We start from the raw sequence: 10,504 nt of genomic DNA on the forward strand, positions 1-10,504 counted from the left end.
TTTTTTTTCCTTCATTCATTGTCACACATTTTCCTCCCTGCCCACCTGTTTCCACCCCCAGTTCATTTTTCTCTTTGAAAAGAAAAAAAAAATTGCCCATTCTTATTTCAGTTGTGTCCGATAGAGTTAGTCTCTTAGCCAAAGGCCAATCTGCTGACTGACCTGCAAGCTGTGAGCCTCAGTTAAAAAAATTTAGCTGATTTCGAGCTGTGCGAGGAGCGGGCACCATGGTGCTGCTGCACGTGCTGTTTGAGCACGAGGTTGGCTACGCGCTGCTTGCGCTGAAGGAAGTGGGGGGGATCAGCCCTGAAGGAAGTGGGGGGGATCAGCTCTGAAGGAAGTGGAGGGGATCAGCCCTGAAGGAAGTGGTGGGATCAGCCCTGAAGGATGTGTGTGTGTGTGGGGGGGAATCAACCCTGAAGGAAGTGGGGGGGATCAGCTCTGAAGGAAGTAGAAGGGATCAGCCTGCTGCTGCCCCAGGTGGAGGAGTGCGTGCTCAATCTGTGCAAGTTCCACAATGTCGTTCGTCTAGTGGCCTTCTCTCCTTTTGTCTCTTCCCAAGCTGCCTTGGAAAAATGCCAACGCTGTGTCTGAAGGCGTTGTTCACGAGGATCTCCGCCTACTCTTGGAGACTAACCTTCCCTCCAAAAAGGAAAAAGTCCTTTTGGGGGTTGGAGACCCTAAGATTGGTGCTGCTATACAAGAGGAGTTGGGGTACACCTGTCAGACCGGAGGTGTGATAGCAGAGATCCTGCGAGGAATTCGCCTGCACTTCCATAATTTGGTGAAAGGCCTCACTGATCTTTCTGTCAGTAAAGCCCAACTGGGGCTGGGATACAGCTACTCCCGGGCTAAAGTCAAGTTTAATGTGAACCGGGTGGACAGCATGATCACCCAGTCAATCAGCCTTCTAGACCAATTGGATAAAGATATCAACACCTTCTCCATGTGTGTTAGGGAGTGGTATGGCTACTAATTTTCAGAACTGGTGAAGATCGTCTATGACAAAGCCACATACTGCCATCTCACCCAGTTCATTGGAAACCGCAAGGAGCTGAATGAGGACAAATTGGAGAAACTGGAGGAGTTGACTATGGACGGAGCCAAGGCTAAGGCTATTCTGGATGCCTCACGGTCCTCCATGGGCATGGACATCTCTGCCATCAACTTGATCAACATTGAGAGTTTCTCCAGCCGCGTGGTGTCTCTTTCTGAATACCGGCAGAGTTGACACACTTACCTGCGGTCCAAGATGGGCCAAGTAGCACCTAGCCTGTCAGCCTTAATCAGGGAAGTGGTAGGTGCATGCCTCATTGCGCATGCTGGCAGTCTCACTAACCTGGCCAAGTATTCAGCCTCCACAGTACAGATCCTTGGGGCTGAAAAGGCCCTGTTCAGAGCTTTGAAGACAAAAGGAAACACTCCCAAAAATGGACTCATTTTCTGCTCCACCTTCATTGGCCGAGTAGCTGCTAAGAACAAAGGCCGCATCTCATGATACCTGACAAACAAATGCAGCATTGCCTCATGAATTGACTGCTCCCGAGGTGCCTACGAGTGTATTTGGAGAAAAGCTCCATGAACAAGTTGAGGAGCGACTCTCCTTCTATGACACTGGAGAGATACCACGGAAAAACTTAGAAGTCATGAAAGAAGCCATGGTTCAGGCAGAAGAAGTGGCTGTTGAGATTACCAAGGAGCTGGAGAAAAAGGAGAAGCACTTGAGGAAGGAGAAGAAACGACTGGCTGCGCTTGCACTTGCATCCTCAGAAAACAAAGACACTCTTGAAGATCAGGAATATGAGGAAACCGAAGAAAAACCCAAAAAGAAGAAAAAGAAAAAGCCCCAGGAGGCCCCGCAGGAGAACAGAATGGAAAATCAGTCCAGCTCTGCTCTCTGTAAACCCAAGAAAAAGAAATCTCTGTCCAAGGAATTGGTCAACAGTGACTTTGAAGAGCTAACTGTAAATGCAAAAGTCCCAAAGAGGAAGAAATCTTCCTCCAGAGAGGAACCAGAAGACCCTGAAGAGGTTGCAAACAGTGTCCCGAAGAAAAAGAAGCAGCTTTCCAAGGAGGAGCCTGTCAACAGTGGACCTGAGGAGGCCGTCAACAAGGGCACTAAGAAGAAGAAGAAAAAAATTTAAAAAGCACCCCAGGAAGATTAGAATGGACATTCCCTGGGGGTGGGAAGGGCATACCCAAATGTTTCCCGATAAAAAACTGTTTAAAAAAAAAAAAAAGAATTAGCTGAGCCAATCAGGCCCTTGGTTGAAAATCTATATTAAAAGCTATAGATCTCAAATCTTGGATTATGTGGGCATGAACAAACAACCCTTACCCACAAATATAAGAACCACAACAAGGAAACAGTGTTTAACTTAAGGTACTCTGAACCAGGGAGCGGGGGAAAGCAAGGAGGCACTGTAGACAGGCAAGAATCAATAATAAGCAGCATATGGTAGGAAAATTGCCCCTTCTGCCACTCCTGCCCCTCCCCAGCCACACAGGTTCTAGTTGCTGTGAGCTGAGTTAGTGGTCTCAGAGAAGAGCCTCCTTCCATAATCACTGCTGTACCAACTATAAAAAGAGAGGGAATCCAAGTGTCTGACCTAAAATCCACAAGGCAGATCTCCCCAAGAACCTGGAACAGTCCTGCCCCTCCCCACCCCAGATATTGTGGGTTGTGTAGACCTCCTCTGAATTGCCACAGAAGGCCTATGCCAAGAAATCTACTCTTTTTAAAAAATTTATTATTAATTTCCATGAAAATTTACAGAGACTTTGGATTTCCATCCATTCATTGTTGCACTCTTCTCCCCTCCCAACCTTCCCCCCTAGTACACTACTCTCTTGGAAAAGTAAAACAAAAATTCTTTCATTGTTTTACAAAACCTCCCCCAGGTCCACTCCACTATACAGCCTTGGCTCTGGATTTCCGTCATGACAAAAATATCTAATCACATATCCCTTTTAAACAGTCTTCTCCCTCATCTGCTTCAATGCAGTATACATTATTGAACCCATCTTTCTCAGTGTCCTCCCAACCCTGATGTCAGTCCTGTTTTACAACAGTGGCACCATGCAGTATTTGTCGTTTTGTGGCTGAGACACTTCACTCAGCATAATGTCCTCCAGGGTCACCTATTTTTAATAACATTGCATGAGTTATTTGTTTTTCAATGCAGCATAGTATTCCATTGTGTGAATATACCACAGCTTCTCTATCCATTCGTTTGTTAATGGGCACCTGGGTTGTTTCCAACTCCTTGCTATTGTGAACAAAGCCGTGATAAACATGGATGTGCATATATCTGCTTAGATGTCAGTTATGGTCTCTTTGGGGTATATTCCTAGTGGTGGAATTGCTGGGTCTAATGTTATCACTATTTGCAACTTTTTGAGAAAGCACCATACCGCCTTCCACAGAGGTTGCACCAAGGAAATCTACTCTTTCAGTCAGCATTTATCCTGCCTCTCATCCACGGCTCAGGCCTCTGAAACCAACAAGATGGACTTCCCAGGGATTCAGTTATGGTCTGTCTGCTCTTTCTTTTAGTCGGTGTGGAGGATTGCTTACTGAAGCTGTTGTGTATTAACAGGCAATTCAGTGAAGGCAACACTAACAGCCAACCTGTTCCAGTGAAGTCTGCAGTAGAAACAAAGCAGACTCCTCTGGGGTTCCTTCTAGAACATGACACCCTCCCAACTGCACACACACCCAAACACTGTTTCCTGCAAGTTTGCTGTGATTTGCCACAGAAAAGCACTGCAGTGGAGTCTGCATCCATAGTCAGCACTCTACCAGTCCTTTTGTGCTCAGGTCTTTTAAATCAAGAACATAAACTTCCTGAGGATCAATTCATCCTGGAGAGGGTTAAACCAGGCTGCTCCTTGGAGGCAAGGATTCTGGGGCTTCGTCTGACATACTTTGGACATGTTGTAAGGAGAGACAGGTCCTTGGAGAGGGACGTCATGCTTGGGAGGGTGGAGGGACAGTGCAGGAGGGGAAGACACTCTATGAGGTGGATTGATTTAGTGACTGGGGTAATCAGGATGGGTGTGTCAGAGACAGTGAGATGGGCATAGGATAGAGCAGGGTTTAGGACTGTTGTACATAGGGTCGCTCTAAGTCGCAAACTACTCAACGGCACATAACAACAACAATAATATCTCCACTTCCAGTTGGTGCTGAGAACTGCTGGCTGAACTGCTGGCTGAGCTGCTGCATGTTGGGAAACAGTAACCTTGAGTGGAGGCTACACCTAGCGACATGGATAGAGCACTTCACCAAAATCAGCACAATACATATTCAATCCAGTGCACATGGATAACTCTTCAATACAGTCCATATTTTAGGTCACAAAAGGAATATTGAAAAATTTCCAAAGCTTGAAATCATGCAAAGTATTCTCTCTGTCCATAATGGAGTGAAGCTAGAAGTCACTGAGAGAAAAATCTATCACAAGGAAGATAATCAACATAATATTAAACTACCAATGGGCCAAAGTAGGCATCAAAGGATAAATCACAAATTTTTAGAGTTAAATGAAAATGACAGCACAACATACAAAACTTAGGAGATGTTGTAAAGGCAAGACTCAGAGGAGAAATAAATGCCTGCAATAAAAAAAAGAAAGAAAGATCTCAAAGTGACTATGCAGCTTCAGGAACTAGACAGAGAATAGCAAACTAGCCTAAATCTACAAGGGGAAAAAAAGGAAATACCAAAGATTAGTGCATAAACAAAGAAAACAAAGAACCAAAGAGGGGACCAATGAAGCCAGAAGCTGATTCCTAAAAAAGAAACTTTCAGCAAAACTGGTGGTATGGGGCGAGTGAGGGGGGTATGGAGGGGATGCAAATAGCAAAAATTAACAAAACAAAAGAGGAGATGTTATGTGACCCAACAGAAATAATGACAAAATAGTGTCAACAACTGTATGGTAACAAACTAGATAACTCAGATGAAATTAAATAATTCTTAGAAACATATAATATACCCAAATGGACTTAAGAGGAAATGGAAATTCTCAACAGACCCATGATAAGTGAAGATATTGAAGGAGTAATCAAAAATCTCCTACTTGGAGGGGAGCGGTGGGTGGGAAGCAATTCTGAACTCCATGACTCTACTGGGGAATTTTATTAAACAGTTAGAGAATAGTTGACACCAGTACTCTTTCAAAAGACAGAAAAGGAAAGAATATTTCTTCACTCATTCTATGAAGCAATCATAACCCTGACACTCAAATTAGATAAAGATGCCACAAGAAAATCACAGACCAAAGTGTTTCTTTTTGTCCACAACCTACTTCTCCAGATTAACGTGTCTTATGAACATAGATATAATAATTTTCAAAGAAATATTCGTAAACAGACTCCAACAGAAAAATTTAAAGAGTAATAATACAGCATGACTGAGTAAGATTTAGTCTAGGAACACAAAGATAGTTCAATATTAGAGAATGAATCAACTACATATCTAAAAGGTCCATGGTTCACTCCCAGGTTTTGGCACACAAAAAATTTGAAAGTTTCTTAATATTATTCAGAAAATGTAAACAAAATGTAAATACATAAAATCAGGAACAGGACAAAGGTTCCTGAACTAACCATTTCTATATTGCATTAAAAGTCCCAGTTAAAGCAATGTTCTCCATGAATGAGCTAGAACAATAAGACAAGAAAAAGCAAAGGTATCCACATTGGAAAGAAGAAGTAAACTTATCTCTACTTGTGGATGATATGACCCTATACACAGAAAACCCCAGAGAGTTCACAAGTAAACTTCTAGAACTCACTGAAGGATATAGTAAATTTGCAGGGTACAAAGTTAACAAACAAGAAACTGTTATGTTGTAGAGGGTTCTGGATTGAGTGGGAGTTCAATGTAGAACAAAACTCAAAATCATGAAAATGTGCAGGCTTACTGGTCTGTGTGGGATCAAACTGATAACCCAAATTCAAAACCAATAGATAAGAGGATTAAGAAACAGTGTGTTTGTATTAATGAAACAACTCAGAAATGAGGGATGAAATTGATGGCACAACTCAAAGAATGTAAGTCACTATCCGTAAGTCATACAGAGAGACTATTGAGCTGGTGTATGTTTTGCTGTGTCTCAACAAAAGCAAAATAAATAAGGGTGGCAGGAAGGCAACGGTCCTTGCTCCAGTGTGGAAGTCCTTTTTAAAGGGGTGGGAAGGGGAGCATCAGGAAGGAGAAACAGAGGTAGGGGCCACCCAGCTCCTCATGAAAGAAAAAAGCTGCCTTACTCCTGTCTTGGATCCACCCTGTACCAGGGTTGGTAAAACATACACCGAGTCAACAATCTCTAGATGTTCAATTTAGTGATTATTTATTATACTTTCTAGTTGTACAGCCATTTTCACCCTCCATGGGCTTATTCATCATTGTTCCATCCTAACCATCAATTTTCCTTTTATTAAAGAAGAATGCTGAATATCTCATGGACTTCCAAAATAATATGCAAATGAGTCGTGGAGAAGATGTAACCAGAGTGCTCCCTTTCAGCAAAGATGATAAAACTTCATCTCACATACTTCAGACATGTTACTGGAAGAGACCATTCATTGGTGAGGGACATCATGCTTGGGAAGGTGGAGGGACGGTGAAAAAGAGGAAGACCGTCAACCAGGTGGCTTGATACAGTGACCACAGAAATGGGCTTGAGTGTGTCAGAGATTGTGAGGTTGACACATGATAGGACAGAGTTCAAATCTGCTGTTCATAGGCTTGCTGAAAGGCATACTCCACACGATGGTACCTAACAACAACAGGGCTGGTTTAAGGATACCTCAATCGATGGAGTCAAGGGCTGCCTTGGTGATATAGCCCGTGGTAGGAAGTTTCAATGCTACTCCGAAGGCTGAATACCTCTCTGGAAGTTCAACTCCACCAAGGACCCCAGAGGAGAATTTGACCATTTCCTCTCTTGGATCAAGTGTCAGCTATGAGTCAGTTGCACCTTGATGAACTATGAGTCAGTTTAAACTCAAAATGCAAGACAATGAGTTTGAGTCTTTTAGTTTGAGGGCAAAACAGTTAACCCTAAAGTTGAAGGTTTCCACCCACCCAGCAGTTTCCCAAGAGGAAGACCTGGGGAGCTGTTGCTATAGAGATTACAGCCCAGGATACTCCTTGGGGGCACTCTACTCTGCCACCAGGGCGTCACTAGGAGTCAATAACAACTCACTTGCACCTAACAAGGCTGGTTTGAGCAGTGTTACATATTTACGTATTTAGATTTGGGAAGGCTTTGTGCCTCTTGTCTAGTTTCCACTCTTTGACCTCTTCATCAGCTTCTTAGGCTGAATCCACTCTTCACGTCTGCCTTTCCCAGCAGCCCTTCGTCAGAACTGGTCTCTATTGGCTCTCCTCATTTCTCTTCATTTTACATGGTGAACAGGGTGTGTGTGTGTGTGTGTGTGTGTGTGTGTGTGTGTGAGAGAGAGAGAGAGAGAGAGAGAGAGAGAGCAAGAATGTGCTTTGATCAAAGCCTTTGTGCCTCCCACCCTCAAGTCACCTCATCTGCCTGCTCTCATGGGGATAGGCTCATTGAAAGAGGCAGAAAGTAGCCTTCCTCTCCAGACACCAGAACTGCAGTCCCCCGAGAAGCATTTCCTTGTTTGCTCTTCTGGAGGAGAGGAGCACAGAGCCAAGCAGCAGAGGGCTGTGAAGCATGCCTCAGATTTGATAAACAGGCAGGAGATTTCAGAAGCAATCAAGGGAGAAAGGAACATACATTATCCCCGGAATTCACAATGCAACGCTAATGAGCTGGAGGAGCTGTGATGTGATCTCCCCCGGCCTCCTGCTGCGGAGGGATTAACCAGATCTGGAGAAGGTGCGGGTGGGGTGTTGTGGAAACAGAGGCAGCTGTGCCCACACTGTTGGCTAAGGCAGCCAGGCCTGGGCTTTCCCTGGGAGAGGGAATGGGTTGGGGAGAGTGGTTGCTGACCTTGACGTGCCTGGTGGTCCACTGGGTCCTCCCTGGGATGGGTTGTTGTTGTTGAGTCAGAACCTTCCAATAGAGGCAGTAATCACATGGGAGGAGATTGCCCATCTTTCTCCCCCAGCGCAGCTGGTGGTGTCGAACCACATGGCTTCGGAACTGCAGCTTCGGAATTCTTACCACTAGGCCACCAGAGCTCCCTAGGAAAGGGAAGGGCATGTAGTAGACTCTCAAATATGACTTGGTATAAAGGACCTCAAAAGGAGGAACTGTAGAAGTCTCCAGGCTGCAGTGGGACTGGGGAACAGGGTACACATGGCAGAAACCCACTGTGACCTCTTTGCTGAATGAGGTTAAGGCAGAGAAAGCCAAACGTCTAGAATAATTCCAAGTTATCATTATCACTGAATCAGTAGCTATCACAGCTCGTCAAGGAGACAATGATCAATAGTCATTGTCTTATCCTACCCTCCACATTCTACATCCATTACTTTATTCTACCTTCCACTACTCTACCCAACGCACAAGCACACACACACACACACACACACACACACACACATTCTTATCACACAGTCACACACTCCATACATGGACATTCACATACGCAGACACTCATGAATCCATGCCTGTGTGTATTCACACCCCCCCATTCTCACACACACTCACACACCGTCTCACATGTTCATGCTTTGTGCACTCTCACTCCTCACACTCTCTCACACACGCACACACACACACACACACACACACACATGCATGGACAGTCTCTCTCACACTCACCATTGTGAAGAAGGCATTTGTTGTGTTATCAGCTGCCATCCAAACTCATGGCTATCTCAAGTGTGCAGAGCACCACCCCAGGATTTTCAAAGCCTATTACCTCAGAAGAAGAGTGCCAGGCCCATCTACTGAGGTGCCTTGGGTAGGACTGAACTGCTGACCTTCCATTAGCAATTGTGTATTTAACCACTTGGACAACCCAGGAATTCCTCAAGTAGGCATTAACAACCCCCCAGCAAAGCAAACCCTCCCTTGTCTTGCCATCACACTGGTTTCAACTCATAAAGAACGAGTAGAATTAATTGTTCCTTGGTTTATGAGGTTGTAAATCTTTACATGTGAAGCCATGGTGGCAGTGTGGTTAAAACATTTCTATGCTAACTGATCATTCAGGGGGCTGGACTATATGAAAAAGAATGTTGCATCAGGATTGGAGGAAGACTCATCAACAACCTGCAGTATGCAGATGACACAACCTTGTTCACTGAATCTGAGGAGGACTTGAAGCTTTTGCTGAAAAAGGTCAAGGATTGTAGTCTTCACTATGGATTGAAGCTCAACATCAAGAAGTCACAAATTCTCACTACTGGGCCAATTGGCAGCACTATGATAGATGGAGAAGAGATTGAGGTTGTTAACAGTTTCATCTTGCTTGGCTCCACAACCAACACTCTTGGCACCAGCAGTTAGGAAATCAAAAGATGAGTTGCTTTAGGAAAGTCTGCTGTCAAAGAATTCTAAAGAGCAATGATGTAAGTCTAGAGAGTAAGGTGCACCGGATCCATGCCATGGTATTCTCAATTGCTAGCTATGCATCTGAGAGCTGGACAATGACTAAAGATGGTAAAAGAAGAATCAATGCCTTTCAGTTGTGATGCTGGGGAAGAGTATTGAATATACCCTGGACTGCCAAGAGAACAAACAGGTCTGTTCTGGAGAAGGTGAAGCCAGGTTCCAGCCCTGGAATCAAATTATGATAGATAGAGAAAGGATTGAAACTGTCAAGGATTTCATCTTACTTGGATCAACAACCAATGCCCTTAGTTCCAGTAGCCAGGAAATCTGGAGACATATTGCATTGGGTAAGTTCACTGTCAGGGACCTCTCAAAAATACTAAAGAGCTATGATGTCAGTTTGTAGACTAAGGTAGTCCTGATTCAGGCCGTGGGTTTTTTTTTTCCAACCATCTGCTTATGCATCACAGAGCTGAACAATGAATAAGGATGGCCAATGAAGAATTGGTGTCTTTGAGTTGGCATTATGAGTGGGGCTGGAGAAGAGTACTGAAAAACATGGACTGCCAAAAGAACAAACAGATATGGAGAATATGAAGTCAGAGTGCTCCTTGGAGGCAAAGATGACAAAAGCTTCTCTCTCATACTTTTGACATGTTGCTAGGAAAAGATATTCCCTAGAAAGGAACATCATGCTTGGAAAGGTGGAGGGTCAGCAAAGGAGAGAAAGACCCTCAGTGAGATGGATTGACACAGTGACTGTCACAACAGGCTTCAGTGTGTCAGGGATGATGAGGATAGGACAGGATCCATGTCTGTTGTTCATAGGGTTGCTATGAGTCATATTCAACTCGAAGGCATCTAATAACAACAATCACCCTATCGAAGTCTGTTAATTTCTTTTTACAGATAAGGAAACTGAAAAGAGGGGCCTTAATGTTCCTATCTGCTGTTGAACTCTAGCACTGAGAATAGAGATCCAGCAAATCTGTGTACTTACTGGCCCCCAA

At 44.2% G+C, this 10,504-nt stretch overlaps 1 pseudogene; it reads left to right on the forward strand.

Annotated features, from left to right (window-relative positions):
- The first annotated feature begins 227 nt into the window (after nt 1–227).
- Nucleotides 228–2,165, forward strand: LOC102844481 (annotated as a pseudogene).
- The last annotated feature ends 8,339 nt before the right edge of the window (nt 2,166–10,504 follow it).

Source organism: Elephantulus edwardii, unplaced genomic scaffold (genome assembly GCF_000299155.1).
Source record: "Elephantulus edwardii isolate Elephantulus edwardi_28Jun2011 unplaced genomic scaffold, EleEdw1.0 scaffold00066, whole genome shotgun sequence".
NCBI lineage: Eukaryota > Metazoa > Chordata > Mammalia > Macroscelidea > Macroscelididae > Elephantulus > Elephantulus edwardii.